Genomic DNA, 18023 nt, shown 5'->3' on the forward strand with positions numbered 1-18023 from the left:
CCTGTGCTATGCAGCTGCTTCCCACTAGCTATCTATTTTTACATTTGGTAGTGTATATATGTCAATGCTACTCTCTCACTTCATCCCAGCTTACCCTTCCCCCTCTCCGTGTCCTCAAGTCCATACCCTACGTCTGCATCTCTATTCCCGTCTTCTTGCCCCTAGGTTCATCAGAACTTTTTTTTTTTAGATTCCATATATATGTGTTAGCATACTGTATTCTTCTCTTTCTGACTTACTCACTCTGTATGACAGACTCTAGGTTCATCCAACTCATTACAAATAACTCAATATCGTTTCTTTTTATGGTTGAGTAATATTCCATTGTATATATGTGCCACATCTTCTTTATCCATTCACCTGTCAATGGACACTTAGGTTGCTCCCATGTCCTGGCTATTGTAAACAGTGCTGCAATGAACATTGTGGTACATGTCTCTTTTTGAACTATGGTTTTCTCACGGTATATGTCCAGTAGTGGGATTGCTGGGTCATATGGTAGTTCTATTTTTAGTTTTTTAAGGAATCTCCATACTGTTCTCCATAGTGGCTGTACCAATTTACATTCCCAATAGTGAAAGAGGGTTCCCTTTCCTCCACACCCTCTCCAGCATTTATTGTTTGTATATTTCTTGATGATGGCCATTCTGACTGGTGGGAGGTAATACCTCATTGTGGTTTTGACTTGCATTTCTCTAATGATTAGTGATGTATCAACACAATTTTAAAAACAGAGAAACTAAGGCTTGACAAGGTTAGATATATTACCTACAGTCACAGGATTCCAAGTAAAAGAACCAAGATTTAACGCCAGATGAGTCTAAGGTCTCCAACCACACAATGTATGTTGAAGGGATCATTTAGGTGTCAAGATTTTATTATCTCTTTTTATTCATTCAACAAATATTTATTGAGTGTCTAAGCTGACACATACTATGATAGTCCCCAAGGACACAATGGTAAACTTGCCATCTAGAGGGAAATTTGTGCCATTGAGTCACCGAAAACTAAGAAAATAAGAAAACTTTGAAATAGACTGCGATTTAGAAGTCCACCAGCAGCAACCACTGCTCTGAATGCCTTCCAGTGTGCCAACACTTACTCTGGGAGGGAAATGATCATAAAACACTAGCCAGGAAGCTAGTGGGGGAGGGATATGTATCAGAATCGCCTGTGCAGTTTTATGAAGCCCCTACACAGGCTACTGAGATTCTGGCACAGCTAAACTGACTGAATCTTAATAAAATGTGGGTGGGGTGGGGAAACCTATATAATTCTAAAATAAGATACCTCCTCCCTCTTTGAGAATCACATCTTACTTTCCCTGCATAGCTCACCAGGCTTCTCCACTTTTGAAATACCTCTTTTCCCAAACGTAATAATATAATTGTATAAGTTTATTTAAACACAAAATACAGTTATCATAAAACCTTAGACCACTAGGTTTTCCCTGGGGACCCAAGGACAATAGAAAAGGAGGAAAGAATATTAAAATGTAAGAAATGTTACCGTGCTAGACTTTACATATACCATCTCACTTACTTAACAAATCTGCAAGCTAGCAAACTGTCAAAATGTAAACCAAGTGACTTGCCTCAAAGGTACATGCACCACACCCCCCACCTCCATTGCAGCATTTGGGTGCGTCTTCCTCAAAGGCTCTGAGGTTCTTTAAAGTTCAGAAATGTCACATTAGTACGCTGTGCAGAAATGAGCCAGCTATGATTACCTGCCCCGTTCTCACCCAGGAAGTAACTCAATAGTCCCTACAACCATATTTCCATATTACCAAGTAGGTGGTTCAAACAGTTATGCTATGGTAAACCTTACCCTGATTAGAAAACAACACAAAATGGTATGGTGAAAAAAGCTCTGCCTTTGGGGTCAAACAGACACTAGCACTCCGCCTTCTGCCATTCTTGATCGCATCACCCCTGTTACATGATGTGACACTTAAGACTATATGATCATTGTTGCTCCTGCCACAAGAATTTAGTTCCATGAAAATAAGGGCTGTGCCCATTTTCTTTCATCGCTATATCCTCAACACCCTTAACATATAGGCACTGAATTAAATAATTGTTGGTGGAATGAGTCAATGAACTAGCAAGCCTCGCTTTTCTCATCTGTAAAAAGGAGATAATGGAACTACCTCTCGGGACTGTTAGGAGAACTACAAGCACTTTACGGTAAGTGACGCTGTGTTGGCAGGTAGAGGGCCGAAAAAAACGTTATCTTCTTCGCGTTTCCACCCAACAGGCTAGGAATGTATATACTCTGAGTCCGTTCGGGAAAACAGGCCCCTCCTTGCTCCAAGTGACGCCGGCGAGAGGGAGCAAAAACTTGGAGCTGTCACAGCCGGGGCCGGGGGGCGGGCGGGCAGACAGCCGTTGGTGGTCCCCAAGCCAGAGTGTCTAAGGACGAAGGGAGAACAGGCCGGGCGGGGAGAAAGAGGTGGCCCTCAGGCCGAGAGTCGAGGGCCAGAGAGAGGAAGGCAGGCCCAGGCCGGCGGGCAGGCAGGAGGAGGCCGCCCTCGAGGCAAGCGGGTCGAGGGAGAGGCCGGCTTCGAAAGGCAGCCCCAGACAGGCCCGGGCCGGTCCGGTACGCGGCCATGGCGCCCCAGACCGACCCGCGGCGTTGAGATAGGGAGGAGGCACGCCCGCCCCGCTAGCCCCTCCGGTACTTACCACCTCCGAGTGCAGCTCCGGGCGTTCTGAGGAGACCTTAGCGGACAGAGGCACTGCCCGACACAAGCCAAGGGCCTAAAGGCAGACTTCTCGCGAGAACACAACCTTCCTCCCACGCCTCTTACCAAATGTTTGACAGTCTCGCGAGATCTCAAGTCGAGTCGGCCCAAGGTCCTTGACTACCCTCCAGAGGGCGAGAGCGCCGGCGCACAAGTTTTCCTGGGCCATAGATCAGGGTCCTTTAGCCGTTTAGGAATAAATAAGGTTAAATGAAAGAAACATTTGTCGAAGGCAGGCTCTGTAACGAGGACTATCCTAAGTGATTCTCTCACACCAGATGTCCTAACAAGTCAGATATTATTTAGGCTTAACGTACAGATGCAAAAATAAAAGTCAGAACACACAAAAGGACAAAGTATGATTCCATATATATGAGGTACCTACAACAGCCATATTTATAGAGACAGGAAATAGAATGGTGGTTGCCGCAGACTTGGGGAAGGGAAGTTATTGTTTAATGAGTACAGAGTTTCTGTTTGGGATGATGGGAAGTTCTGGATATGGGTGGTGGTGATGGTCGCACAGCAATGGGAATATACTAAATGCTGCTCAATTGTACACAAAAATGGTTAAAATGATAAATTTATGTTATGTATATCTTGCCACAATTTTTTAAAATTCAGTAAATAAATAAATAAATGTCAAAGCCCAGGTTCCAAATTACACCATCTGACTTCAAAGCATTTTCTTGTTTGCACCATATCACACACCACACAGTTTTCTGCACTCCACATTCCACCACTCTGTACCTCCCCTCACATTTTGGCATTAATTATACATATTGGAATTTTATTTAGTTGTTTGTTTGTTTATTACCAGATGTTAAAATAAGAATCTTTCTGTCTTAGTTCTGACAGAAGTCCCCAATACTAGCTGCTAACGGCTCCCCAGATTTCCCATGAGTAGGATTTGCAAAGGAAATGATTGTAATTGGGTTTTATGCATCTCACCCAAGAATAACAAGGGGCAAGGCTATCTCAGCAGACAGCAACAGGAAACATAGGTTCAGATGCAGAAGCTAAAAGGGCTCTCATGGCCTGTGATTAGGAGCGGAGCTGTGGAGAAAGAGGAGCTGCAGGGAATATCAGAAAGGCCCACAAAAGCCTCATGAGGAAGTAAATCATCTTAAACACTGCCACAGGCAGACGGAGCCAAGATGGCATCATACTGTCCCTCATTCCCTCTTCAATTCAGAGGCAGATTCTGGATTGAGACTTCTTTTGTAACTAAAAGTGACCAAGGCACTTTTTTATTATCTTAGGGTGACCCAAATCTAGGACCTGCCTAGATTGCTCAACTAGTCCACATAGTATGTTTGCACAGGTGGGGTTAGGGGGCAGAGGGGAAATAAAGCTCTTTACTGATTGCCCATGGATTGTTCAACAGAAGGCTCTTTGCTTGTTTGTGATCTGTCACGTACACACACACCCAACTCTAAGCCCCAAGAGAGCAGGGACCTGATCTCTCTGGTTCACTACTGTATCCCCAGGCCTAGAGCACTGCCAGGCACTCAGTAAGGACCTGTTGACTGAACAAATGTTCCGTAACACAGAAACAGCAAGAGATGATCAGCATTGTCACTGTTTTAAGTCCCTAAGTTTTGAGTACTGATACTGTAGCCCGGCACCCAAGCCATTCCCCATCTACAAGGCAGGACTCCTGGCCTCTTAACACCCCACTGGGCTGCAAGTGGGCTTAGAGGCACTTCTTCCAAGCTATCCTGCTCTAACCTGCTCTAACCTCAGGCAAACACAGATTTATATAAGGGACACAGCAGATACTCTCTGAAGAACAGGAAGGAAGGATAAACATGAAAACCTCAAAGAAAATAAAGGATCTGATTTCATCTTTAAGACACATTTATATTTTGCATTTTTCACCAGATAGTGGGACACTGGGGCAGCAAAGCACAGATCTATCAGAAGCAAGAGAAGCAACAGTGCTCCCCTGAGTAAGGGATGCACAATGATCTATGGGAGTGGAGGGAAAATAACTTTTATTCATATTTATTTTTGTCTCCTTTAAATGTTTACATGCTTTATAATGTGTGTATTATCAATGCATACATAATGTATAAACTAAAAGTATACACATATTCAAGTGTTTGCTCAAAACACTTTTGACTGATAGGTGGGGTTACACAATCATAGACTATTAGAGGCCATAGGAGAACGACGCCTGGCCTGGGAGAACCTGGGTGCCCCCAGCAGGCTGGGAGCTCTGGGCCCATGAGAAGCACATTATAACACCCATCCACTGACAGCACAAGTCTTTTCTGGGTCCTCCTGTTCCGCCACTGCATAGGTGCAGGTCTCCTTGTTGAAGATTATCTGGCACTTGTTTGTGTCATAATCCACAGGTACAGCAGCACTGTCCTTGAGACAAGAACAAGGCCTGTTAGAAGGAATAGGATGTCCAGCCTCCCCAGGGCCAGCTTTGTGCTGGAAGCAGCTTGCACTCCAGGTGTCTGGGGTGCCCCTCACCTATTTAAGGTCACCCCTTGTCTGGGAACCCCAAAATGCCACCTTCAGGAATCGGTACCCATATATATATAGGACCTAGACTATGAACACAGACCATCCCTGACATTGTTGGTAAATTCCATCCCGCGCACACAGGACCACAGCAACTTCCAACAGGCCCAGAGGCAGGTCTGGACTCCTCTGAGGCCAGGCAGCTTGCTTCAGCCTGGCTCTTCTTGTCCTCCCTGCTCAAGAAGTAGCCAGCAGTACTGCTGCTTGAATGTGGGAAGGGAATGGTTGTCCCAAGCCTGGCATAGAGGCTTGTTAAGTCAAGAGCTGGCTCAGCCAACAGAAACAACGAGTCACTCCAGGCAGGGACCATGGAGCCCTAGGAAAAGCTGATGAAAACTGGAAACAATCTCCCCGGGGAAAATCCACCCACACATTCAAGGCTGCCAACAATTTTAGGGCTCATTGCCCCCTTGAAACCCAACTGTAAACCCCAGATTTAAATTGCCCGTCCCCAAGGTGTACACAGAACAGCCATCCCCAGGGCCATTTGTGACAATGTTTCCTTCCACAAGGTGACCGTTGACTTATTTTAACAAAAGAGGACATTTCAATTCTCTTCCCAAAGGGTAATCAGGAAACCAAAGGGAAGACTGGAAGAAGCTTTTCCCAAGGCACCTGGGGTAGGTGGCCTGGGTAGTGGGGAGGCCAGAGCAGCCTGGGCCACCAACCTCAGCCTCGACTGCCACTAGGCAGCTTCATATCTGGACAACGGCCCCTAGGGCAGGGGTCCCCAACCCCCTGGCCAAGGACCAGTACTGGTCCGCGGCCTGTTAGGAACCAGGCCGCACAGCAGGAGGTGAGCGGTGGGCGAGCGAGCGAAGCTTCATCTGCGGCTCCCCATCGCTCGCATTACCGCCTGAACCATCCCCCACCACCCCGCCCCCCCCACCCATGGAAAAGTTGTCTTCCACAAAACTGGTCCCTGGTGCTAAAAAGGCTGGGGACCACTGCCTTAGAGAGTGCAATGGGTTAAAAAATTCTCCCAGAGAAATTTTAATCAAAACGTGTATTTTGGGATTCCCTGGTGGCACAGTGGTTGAGAGTCCGCCTGCCGATGCAGGAGACACGGGTTCGTGCGCCGGTCCGGGAAGATCCCAAATGCCGCGGAGCGTGTGGGCCCGTGAGCCATGGCCGCTGAGCCTGCGCGTCCGGAGCCTGTGCTCCGCAACGGGAGAGGCCACAGCAGTGAGAGGCCCGCATACCACACACACACAAAAAAAACAAACCAAAAAAACGTGTATTTTGCTATCACAAAAAAGAAGTTCATGAGAGAAATTTCATAGGTGGCGAGATAATTATAGGGGAAAGGAGTTGTCGGCTCTGAGCAGGAGAGAAAATATGCCCCTTTCCTCCACGTGGAGCGCTGTGCTAAGTGGGATAGGCAACGTGGCAGGAAAGAGGGAAGGGGCTCTGTGGGCCCTGACTCGGAGTCAGTTACTGTCCCAGGATTGAGGGACACATAACTGGCATAGAGAAGGCATCAAATCTGTTTTAAGTTAATGAATTTATATGCAGAATCTCATTTAACTAATTAATTAATTTTTTTGGCCGCACTCGTGGCTTGCGGGATCTTAGTTCCCCGACCAGAGATTGAACCCAGACACTCAGCAGCGAAAGCGCCGAGTCCTAACCACTGGACCGCCAGGAGCCCCCTCATTTAATTCTCATATCCACCTGATGATCCCTATTTTACAGTGAGGAAACTGAGGCTCAGAGAGATTAAGAAACTTATACAGGGCACACAGCTGGTGTACAAAGGAATGGAGATTCAGACTCAGTTACGTTGGCTCCAGCATCGAGCCTCTTCCCACTTCACTGTTTTCCACACTAGGTCCACGGGACCCCTAGAAGAGGGTCATATTGACGTGGCTGTGATGATGCATCACTGAGTGGGGTGGGAGGGTGTCAAATTCAGTTGACAAGGGTGCTTTGGCCACTCTGGAGGTGCACTCCGATGTCAGAGAGGAAGAGATCACTAGGCCTTAACCTTGCTGATACAATCGCACTCCAGAGTCACATTGACACTCGATACAAAGACAATATCAAATTTCGGGAGCACAAAATCAAGGTTCAGTTGTAAGACACAGTGACTCAGCCAAGGCAATACCTGCAAACCTGCTTCGGGCAGCCAGACATGCAGTGTCTGGATCTGATATTCCTCTTGTTCCATTTAGCACTTAGCATGGGGCATGCTCAACAAATGTATTCAGAACTTTCCAGATACTTAAACTTCAGTAGCATTCAGATGTTCTAAGTCAAGTGCTTGTTCTTCTACTTCCTGCTGGTATTGTAAGACTCTCTGAGGCACTTGTTAAAATTCAAATTGCATGGCCTCCTATAAATTCTGATTCGGTAGGTTTGGGGGTGGGCCCCAGGAATCTGTATTTCATCAAGCCTCTCAGAGGAGTCTGTGATCAGGCAAGCTTGGGAAACACTACTTTATGCCAATGCTTCTATCACCAAAGCCACTCCTGTTCTTGCAAAACACTATAGGGCCAAGGCTGATGTGAAGACATCAGATGGATGGGGGGGGGGGGGGCGGGGGAGTAGAGGTGGAGTGGCTGATTTGGATGTAACTGTTGAGGAAACAGGGCCATGCTGCAAATATTCTGTTTTATTGGCCCAAGTACCAGAACTTTGGAGTCCACAGTAACCCAGCAGAAAACATCTGTGCGACCTTTGGGCTGACGTGAGTTAAACTTGAGCAGTGAAGCAACTTCGGGTTTAGAGTACAAGGCTCACTACAGATCATCCTTTACTCCCCACATCCATTCCCTCTGCCTGTGTTCAGAGCCACTCCTGTTCCTGCAAATTGCCACGGGCCAAGCAAGACTGCAGTGAAAACCAGCTCAATTCTAGAATAGCTTCAGACTACTGGGTACACTATCCTGTGTTCAGCAACCCATATGGATTTAGATATTTAATAATAAAGGTTATTCATCAAGATTCAAAAACAACTTAAAAGAAATAAGACTGAGGTAGAAGCAACCCATTAACAGATGCATGGATAAACAAAATGCGAGATATATAATATATATAATTTAATATATTTAATATAATTTTTTTTTACCTTTTAAGGCTGAATAGTGTTCACTGTATATATAGTGAACATTATTCATCCCTAAAAAGGAAGGAAATTCTAAGACATGCTACAACATGAGTGATTCTAGAGGACGTTACATTGATATAAGCCAGTGTAGGGGTTCAGGACAAGCCTCCCCCAAATGTGCCACTTTAGCATGAGGATTTTTCTGAGCTAAAGGCAATAGACACCTTGCAGGTTCAAGAGAAACTACTGCCCCACTAACTACCTAGGTAGTATTAAATTGAGGATTCTTCCCAGAGAATAGTTATTATCAGAGATAAATTTTATTTAAGTGACCTCGTTTATATGTCATGGCAAACATCTAATTACCAAACATATACTCTTATTCTTATCATCCTGTAAATGACTCTCCTGCCCTTGGAAGCCCCAAGAACACTAACATTATTGCTCTATGACTTTTCACTCACATTTTGCTTTTTCCCCAGTTTATTTTAGTAACGTGTATAGATCTTGTTCCTCTGCTAGATTATCTGAAGGCAGAAGCTTCAAATGTACCTCCTGGTACATTTGAGGGACTTACCATTTTATTAGTTTGCCCAGGCTGCCATAACAAAATACTTTAGACTGGGTTGCTTAAACAACAGAAATTTATTTTCTCACAATTCTGGAGGCTAGAAGTCTGAGATCAAGGCATTGGCAGTATTGGTTTCTTCTGAAGCCTCTCTCTTTGGCTTGTAGATGGCTGTCTTCTCCCTGTGTCTTCATGTGGTCTTCCCTCTAAGCATATCTATGTCCTAATCTCCTCTTCTTATGAGGACACCAGTCACAATGGATTAGAGCCCAGCCTAATAATGACCTCATTTTACTTTAATTACCTCTTTAAAGCCCCTACCTCTAATACAGTCACTTTCTGAGGTACTGGGGCTTAGGATTTCAACATATGAATTTCAGGGTAACACAGTTCAACCCATAACACCATCTTATCCCCAAATGTTCCCCCTACAGCTTGCCACGGTGCCTAAAATTTCACCCTGTGTTTGCCTCTACACACAGACGCTCAGGCCTCTTAACCAATTGGCTCTCAAAGCTCTTCAGAGCTGGCCATGGTGATCCTTTCCAGTGCCATCCCCTACCTCCCCTAAAATAAGTCTTTGGGGTAGCTCTCCTGCTCCCTTGAGGGGTTGCCTCCCCTCTCACCAGCGATGCCATAGAAGTGCTGTACACTTCTGCTTTCACCTCATATGTTTAAACTGCCCGCTGCCGCCTCTGAGTTCCTGGAAGTCAGGGGCACATTCATCATGGTTCGTGGCCCCTCGGTTTCTTTTGAAACACAGAGTTTGAAGAATTTCACACGATGTGAGTCCCATTACACCAAAGTAGCATCTATGACTTGCTGTCCTAGCATCCTTGTCACAGATGTGTGACCTCAGTTTCACAATCAGACACATGGAGCAGGACCTCCTTACAGAGGATGCCTGGAAACTGCCATCACACAGAGTCCCCCAGGAATGATGGCGGGAGTGGATGCTGCTCCTAGGGCGAGGGTGTCCAGAGTCCAGTGTGCAGTGTCAGTGGCATGAGCGGCAGTGACTATGACCAGAGGCAGTGAGGTCTTGCTGGAGCAGTGAGGTTTGGGGAGTCTATCTGGCCTCATGGCAACCAAGCCTATGTCTCTGGCCCTCCACAAAGCCTGTGAGCTGCCTGACATCTTTAATAAATTCCTTTCCTGCTCCCACAGACTACAGCAGATTTGTTGTTTGCAACTAAGAACTTTGTGACCAAGTTAGTGACCATAACTTATTCCTGTCCATGTTCCTCCCAATGACTGACCCAGTGCCTGGCACTGAGCAGCCATGCAGGATAGAATCACACCTGGTAAAGAAGATGTGGCACATATATACAATAGAATATTACTCAGCCATTAAAAACAGTGAGGGCTTCCCTGGTGGCACAGTGGTTGAGAGTCTGCCTACCGATGCAGGGGACACGGGTTCGTGCCCCGGTCCAGGAAGATCCCACATGCCGCGGAGTGGCTGGGCCCGTGAGCCACGGCCACTGAGCCTGTGTGTCCGGAGCCTGTGCTCCGCAATGGGAGAGGCCACAACAGTGAGAGGCCCGCGTACCGCAAAAAAAAAAAAGAGTGAAATAATGCCATTTGCAGCAACATGGACAGACCTAGAGATTGTGATACTGAGTGAAGTAAGTCAGACAGAGAAAGAGATATATTGTATGATATCGTGAACTTACAAAACAGAAACAGACTCATAGACTTACAGAACAAACTTATGGTTACCAGGGGGGAAGGACGGAGGGAAGGGATAGTTAGGGAATTTGGGATTGACATGTACACACTGCTATATTTAAAACGGATAACCAACAAGGACCTACTCTATAGCACAGGGAATTCTTCTCAATATTATATAACAACCTAAATGGGAAAAGAATTTGAAAAAGAGTAGATACGTGTATGTGTATAACTGAATCACTTTGCTGTACACCTGAAACTATCACAACACTGTTAATCAACTACATTCCAATATAAAATAAAAATTAAAAAAAAAAGAATCACACCTAGTGATTCCAGGTATTCCAGAGCCGGAAAAAGACCCTGACATTGTCAGTCAACAGCATAACTAGAGGTGCTCGTCTGCTGTTCACTAGGTGCTGGGAGGAAGGCAGTCCCTATAGGTGCCCAGAGGAGCCAACCTGTGGCTTCTCATGGGGGAGGGGGCTGCCCACAAGGAGGGGGAGGAAGGAACACTAAAATGAGCACTCCTCAGATGGCACTGCAGCCTGCTCCGCCCAAACCTGCCTGACCGATTTTCACTGTTTGATCCTATTTCAACTTTCATCTTTATAGACTGAACGGGCCTTTATTTATTTATTTTAGACTTTTACACACACACACACACACACACACACACACACATGCACAGTGGTAGAAAAAAAGAGAACATGGAGATAAGCAAAAGAAATTCTGTGAAAAAAAATTTTTTTTTTGGCCACGCCATGAGGCATGTGGGATCTTAGTTCCCAGACCAGGGATCAAACCCGGACCCTTGGCAATGAGAGCGCGGAGTCCTAACCACTGGACCGCCAGGGAATTCCCTCTGTGAAGTTTTTAGAAAAAATTCTGTGGTTGTCCTGTCCAAAGAGAGCTACTGTCAACATTTTGGAGGCTTTCCTTTAAGAGCTTTCTAGGTATACTTTCATTTAGGAAAGGAAAAATCATAAGCACTTTTTCCACGATAGAACATTGTACATAATACTATACATAGGCTATAGAACGCTGTTATATAATCTGCTTTTCTCATTTAGCAATGCTATGACCATCTTTGCATATCAGTAAATATAGGTCTGATCACTATTTTAATGTCTACATTTTATTTCATGGAACGGCTGGGCTCTCATTTACTTAATCAACCTCCTCTTGTTGAACACTCAGGTTGTTTCTGACTTTTTTAAACATTAGGAACACCAAACTAGGAATTTTATCCTTTAGATAAAAATTTCCCCACACTTATGTTACTTTCCTTAGGATATATTTATAAACGTAGAAATTCTGGGTTGGAGGTATTATTATTTTATTATTTGCTAATCTGAAAGGTGGGAGATGTTACTTTGTTTTAATTTTCGTTGATAATCGGCAAGATTGGACATTTTTGGTATATTTATTTGCTGTATTTCTGCCTTTGTGGGTAGCCCATTCACTTGTAATTTTACCTATTTTTCTGTTTTGATGGTACTGATATTTTTCTTCTGAATGAGTAAATAGGCTCTTAATATATTAAAGATATTAATCTTCAACTGTCACAAATGTTACAAATATTTTCCTCACTTTTTCATAGTCAGAACACTGCCTCTGGAGATTGAACTAAGGAATGAGAAATTTTCCTCATGTCTATTTTTACCTTTAAAGTGATATTTTGACATATAGAGATTTTAAACTTTTACTTAGATCTATCAAGTATTTACTATACAGTTTCTGCTTTTATTTATATATGATTAATAACTAGAAAGGTCATGAGGACTCTTTTGGGGGTGTACCACATTTGAGAACATTTTACTTTTAAATAGATAACACCTGTATCTGATAAAAACATTATTTTAAGAAAAACACTCTTTCACTTGTCTCCCAGTCTCTCAGTTCCTGTAGCTAGAACTCCTGGCTATTACCGATTTCTTAAATATCCATCTTCCTAGAGATGGTCTATACATACACGTGTGTCTGCGCAAGCATTTTGGAACACCATTCATAGAATACTGCACACACTGTCCTGCATTTTGCTTTTTCAAAAAGCAAAGTGCTCTATTCTTTTTAATACCTGCCTAATATCCTACAGTCTGGCTGTAGGATACCCAGTCTCCTATTGATGAGATGGCTATTTAAGTTGCTTCCAAGTTTTGCTTTTACTAACCATGCTGCTACAAATATGCCTCTGAGCCCCATTCCCATTAAAAAAAAAAACAAAAAAACCTTTTTTATCTTTAAATAATTTAAGACTCAGAAGAAGTTGCAAAAGTAGTACAGAGAGTTTCTGTGTATCATCAGGCAGCTTCTGCCAAAGATAACATCTTAAATAACCATGGAACATTTTCAAACCCACAAGAAATTGACATTGGTACAATGTACAATACTAAAACGAAACTATAACTTTATTCTGATTTTATCAGTTTTTATATGCACTTTTTGGTATGTCCAGTTCCCATTTAACACCATTCCACTTGGCTTTCTGGGCCTTTTCTACCCATGTTACTTTCGAAGCTGGGTGGGGTAAGTGGAGGCACCCTGACACACATGACATCTCACACTGGCTTTGTCACTTGCCCAAAGTAACACTGGACATTGCCTAACCTCTTCATAATTGACAATCTCCACTAGATGGCTTTTATAAAGGTCCTCAATACATTTTCTATTTATTTTGTGTGTGTGTGTGTGTGTATGTGTGTGTGTGTGTGTCTGGTATAGTAGGGAAAGTCGAGGATTCATACCACTTTAAAAATATTTTACAAATTTGTTCCATACCTTTCCCTGTAAAGGTGGAAATGATAAAATACAAACAAATATAACAGACTGGTCCAAGGGAAAAAAGATTTCAACTAGGCCAATGACTCCACAGCCGCCTGGGTATGTGATCCTGGGCAACAAACTTGAAAGGAGTGGCACAAGTTTCGTAGCGCTTGAACGTATTGCTTAGGGAAGCTTAGGATCATGGGCTCTGCAGGCAGACAGACCAGGCCTGTAATCCGGATTCCAAAATGTTTACTATGTGATCTTGGGCAAGTTACTTTACCTCTCTGTGATTAACTCTTCATCGAAAATGGGGATTATAATAGCACCTACTCTGTCGAGTTGTTCTGAAAATTAAATGAGGTAAAAGTATTAAAAGTGGGGCTTCCCTGGTGGCGCAGTGGTTGAGAGTCCGCCTGCCGATGCAGGGGATGTGGGTTCGTGCCCCGGTCCGGGAAGATCCCACAAGCCGCGGAGCGGCTGGGCCCGTGAGCCATGGCCGCTGAGCCTGTGCGTCCGGAGCCTGTGCTCCACAATGGGAGAGGCCACAACAGTGAGAGGCCCGCGTACCACAAAAAAACAAACAAAAAAAGTACTAAAAGTGAAGTCAGATCAGGTCACTCCTCCAGCGGCTTCTCATCCTGCTCAGAGCCCAGGCTGGAGTCCTTCAGGGCCTGTCAGCTCCTCCATGACCCTTGCCCCTCGCCCCTCTGGCCTTGTCTTCCCTACAGGCCACTCCCAGTCTCCATCCTGCTGGCCTCACCCTCCTTGCTAATCCCCAGACACCTCCAGATCTTTGCCCAAATGTCACCTTCTTAGGAGGTCCTTCCCTGAGCGACTACAGACCATCTCACCCATAGGCCTGTCCTCACGCTCCCCTCCTCCCCACCTTCCCTGCTTTATTTCTCTGCGGGGCACTGATCATTGCCCCACCTAAAACATAGTTAACCTGTTTGGCGTTGTCTGCCTCCCCCAGAGAGAATATCAGCTCCTTTACAGCTGGCACTTTAACTCTTTTGTTCATGGCTTTATTCCCAACACTCAGAAAAGTGCCCCGCACAGAGCAGGGGCTCAACAATACGTGTTGAGGGATTGAATAACAAAAAAGTGCTTTCGCAATTCCTGACACCCAGCATGTCCTCTATAAATGGAGCCACAGCTGTGCTGCTGCTGTTGTATAAACCGAGAACGGTGATAACAGCCACCAGGCCTGCCATGAGATTTAAATTAAACGATGTATGTGGAAGGGGGTGTAGAAACCGTAAAGTGCTATGCAAATAGGGGGTGAGAGTTTTTATTACAAGGCTGTTTACTGATAAGCCTTTTACTCATTAGAGACTTTGTTCATTGTTTGGACCGATCCTTGGGTCTCAACAGAGCTCACAGCCTGTCACAGAATAACCACAGATTAGTTTGTCCCCAACAGTGTGCAAAGCTCCTGCTCCATGTTCTGCCTGTCCACCTTGCCATCATAAACACTTGGTGAAGGGCATGCCTGCTCTCCACCTTGCCCCAGGAATGTGTGTCAGCCTCTTTCTCCACCCAAGTCAATACTGGCCTCTGGGGGCATTTGCCATGCCATCCCAGGCTCCAACTATCCAGAGAGAAAATATTTCATTACTCTCCTTTGAAATGGACTTTCAAGGCAAGGAGTGTTGTGCCAGCATATTTAATATTGCTGTAGTTAAAAAGGACAATGTGAAGACACTGTTGGGGAAGCTCGCTTGCTTGGCAGACAGGTCTTTTGGGAGAGTTATGTCTTGCTGGGGTTGCAGTGTTCTAGGCTGTGAAGCTCTGCAGAGAAAGTTGGGTCTCTGGACAAACCCACTGCATGTTCTGATCTGTGAACCCACAGGCTTGTACCAAACTCCCAAGAAGCCCATATACGAATGCTGACCTAACAAGGTCCTTTATCACACTGGGAAGCGCAAAAGGGAAAAGGAACTACACGTGTGGGGAGGCTGCCCTGTGGCAACACTCCAGTGGCCCAGTCAGAGGGGTTCCCTGTGAGGTCTCTAAGTATCCCTACTCTGCAGATGAGGACAGAAGGCCCTCTCACTATCCCACAGCTTGTAAGTCGGAGTACCTGGAATGGAACTCAGATCTGCTGGCTCCCAACCTCACTCTCTCCTGTATCTCACTGCATCTGTTGGCCACAGTCTCTTCCTTTAGAAAATACAGCCTGGGGAGCTGGGTGAGTGCAGAATCGGAGCAAGGAGATTTAGTGTAGAGGCTAAGACAGAAGTAGGTTCTAATCCAAGTTCTGCCTCCAAAACATGGGGCAAATTTCTTAACATCTCTGATCCTTATTTTCCTCATTTATTAAGTAGGTATGATGATCTCCACCTCAAAGGACTGGCCTGAAAAAATAATGAGCAATGTGTCTAAAGTGTTCAACCCAGTGCCAGATAAAGGGTGATGTCATCTTTTTTATTACGGAAATATAGTTAATGTACAATATTATGTTAGTTTCAGGTGTACAACATAGTAATTCAACATTTAAATACATTACAAAACAATCACTACAATAAGTCTAGTAACCATCTGTCTCCATACAGTTATTACAGTTTTATTGACCATATTCCTTATGTTGTATATTACATCCCTTTGATTTATTTTATAACTGAAAGTTTGTAATTCTTAATCCCTTTCACCTGTTTCATCCAAGCCCCCACCTCCCTCCCCTCTGGTAACCACTGATCTTTTCTCTGTATCTATGAGTCTGTTTTCTTTTTCTTTGTTCATTTGTTTTGTTTTTTCATATTTTCCACATATAAGTGAAATAATATGGTACTGGTCTTTCTCTGACTTATTTCACTTAGCGTAATACCCTCTAGATCCATCCATGTTGTTGCAAATGGCAAGATTTCATTCTTTTTCATGGCTGAGTAATATTCCATCATATACCACATCTTTTTTATCCATTCATCTATCAATGGACACTTAGGTTGCTTCCATATCTTGGCTATTGTAAATAATGCAGCAATAAACAGAGAGGTATATATATCTTTTTGAGTTAATGTTTTCATTTCTTCAGGTAAATACTCAGAAGTGGAATTACGGGATTGTATGGTAGTTCTATTTTTAATTTTGGGGGGAACCTCCACACTCTTTTCCATAGTCACTGCACCAATTTACATTTCCATCAACAGTGCACAAGGGTTTCCTTTTCTCCACATCCTCATCGATGCTTCTTATATGTTGCCTTTATGATGATAGCCATTCCGACAGGTGTAAGGTGATTTCTCATTGTGGTTTTGATTTGCATTTCCCTGATGATTAGTTGAGCCTCTTTTCATGTGGCTGTAGGCATTGGTATGTCTTCTTTGGAAGCTTTTGCACAGCAAACGAAACCATCAACAAAACAAAAAGGCAACCTACTGAATGGGAGAAGATAGTTGCGAACAATACATCCTATAATGGTTAATGTCCAAAATATATAAAGCTCTTAAGCAACTCAATTACAAAAAACCAATCTGATTTAAAAATGGGCAGAGGATCTGAGCAGACATTTTTCCAAAGAAGACATACAAGTGGCCAACAGACACATGTCATAATTTTTAATAATGGCTGGTGCCACCAAGCAACAGCAGCTTGCTGCATCCTTCTCCCCTGGGAATCTGGTGGCCAACGCCTTCTCTACTCTGCGAAGTGTCAGTGATGCCCCGCCCAGTTCTCTCTCTGTAATGTCCCATATGCCTTAAGCTGGGGATGGTTCCACGAGCCACAAGCATGAAGCCACACTTTTACTGGGAACTCACCCATCCCATCATGTGGTCTGTGGCTGGTGATTCTGGAGAAGAGAAGAGATGAAAGCAGCTACCTTCTATAGGTGGGTGATCTCTGTACACATAGGCTTTTACTTGCTAATTTCCTCTCAGAGGTAGCCTCAACTTCACATTTTATGAGATATCTCAGAGTGAAATCTCATTATATGTGCTGGGTAAACACCTTTTCTGTGAGGTAAAAATATTACTTCCCTATAGTTTGGTTCTTTTCTGTAATATCACAGATGGGCCTTTGAGAAAAGGTGGGTAAAGTATTGGCACATGCAAGAGTTTTGATGTATTTGTTTGATAAATATTGGCTGAGTGCCTGTTTAATGTCTTCTGACTGTACAGCAAACATTTTAAGTCTTAATCCAGGATTATCTTATTTTCAGAGATACAGGTTTCTTTAACTTAACCCAGGGGGATTCATGTTTGCCAAACTGATAAATGGCTGGGGACTTCCCTGATGGTTCAGTGGTTAGGAATCAGCCTGCCAATGCAGGGGACACAGGTTCGAGCCCTGGTCTGGGAAGATCCCATGTGCCCGTGCGCCACAACTGCTGAGACTGCGCTCTAGAGCCCGCGAGCCACAGCTGCTGAAGCCCGTGTGCCTAGAGCCTGTGCTCTGCAACAAGAGAAGCCACCGCAATGAGAAGCCCGTGCGCTGCAACAAAGAGTAGCCCCCGCTTGCCGCAACGAAAGCCCGCGTGCAGCAACAAAGACCCAACACAGCCAAAAATAAATAAATAAGAAATTGATAGATGGCTGGCCTTTTAACTAAATTAACATAGATTCCTGCCTGGAATGGGAGAGAGATGTTGCAAAAAGAAAAAAAAAAGCAACCACTGCTGCCTCTTTATGGGTATCCCAGTCAATTTTACAAGTGAGCCTTTAAAATGTTTCATTGTAACAAAC

General features: G+C 44.4%; 1 protein-coding gene across 4 annotated transcripts in view; it reads right to left on the reverse strand.

The window, feature by feature from the left end:
- Positions 1-18023, reverse strand: part of NCOA4 (nuclear receptor coactivator 4) — a 63819-nt gene that overhangs the window by 19841 nt on the left and 25955 nt on the right. Inside the window, exon 2 of one of the 4 annotated variants that reach the window (XM_029244790.1) lies at positions 5009-5122. The exons of 1 other annotated variant lie outside the window; for it this stretch is intronic. The gene's annotated coding sequence lies outside the window, so the exon portion shown is untranslated. Of the gene's footprint in view, positions 1-2687; positions 2948-5008; positions 5123-18023 lie in introns of those variants that run through there. 2 more of the 4 variants (XM_029244789.1, XM_029244794.1) reach the window with 2 other exon arrangements.

This window comes from Monodon monoceros, unplaced genomic scaffold, assembly GCF_005190385.1.
Source record: "Monodon monoceros isolate NGI ecotype Baffin Bay Population unplaced genomic scaffold, NGI_Narwhal_1 Super_Scaffold_4, whole genome shotgun sequence".
Taxonomy (NCBI): Eukaryota; Metazoa; Chordata; class Mammalia; order Artiodactyla; family Monodontidae; genus Monodon; species Monodon monoceros.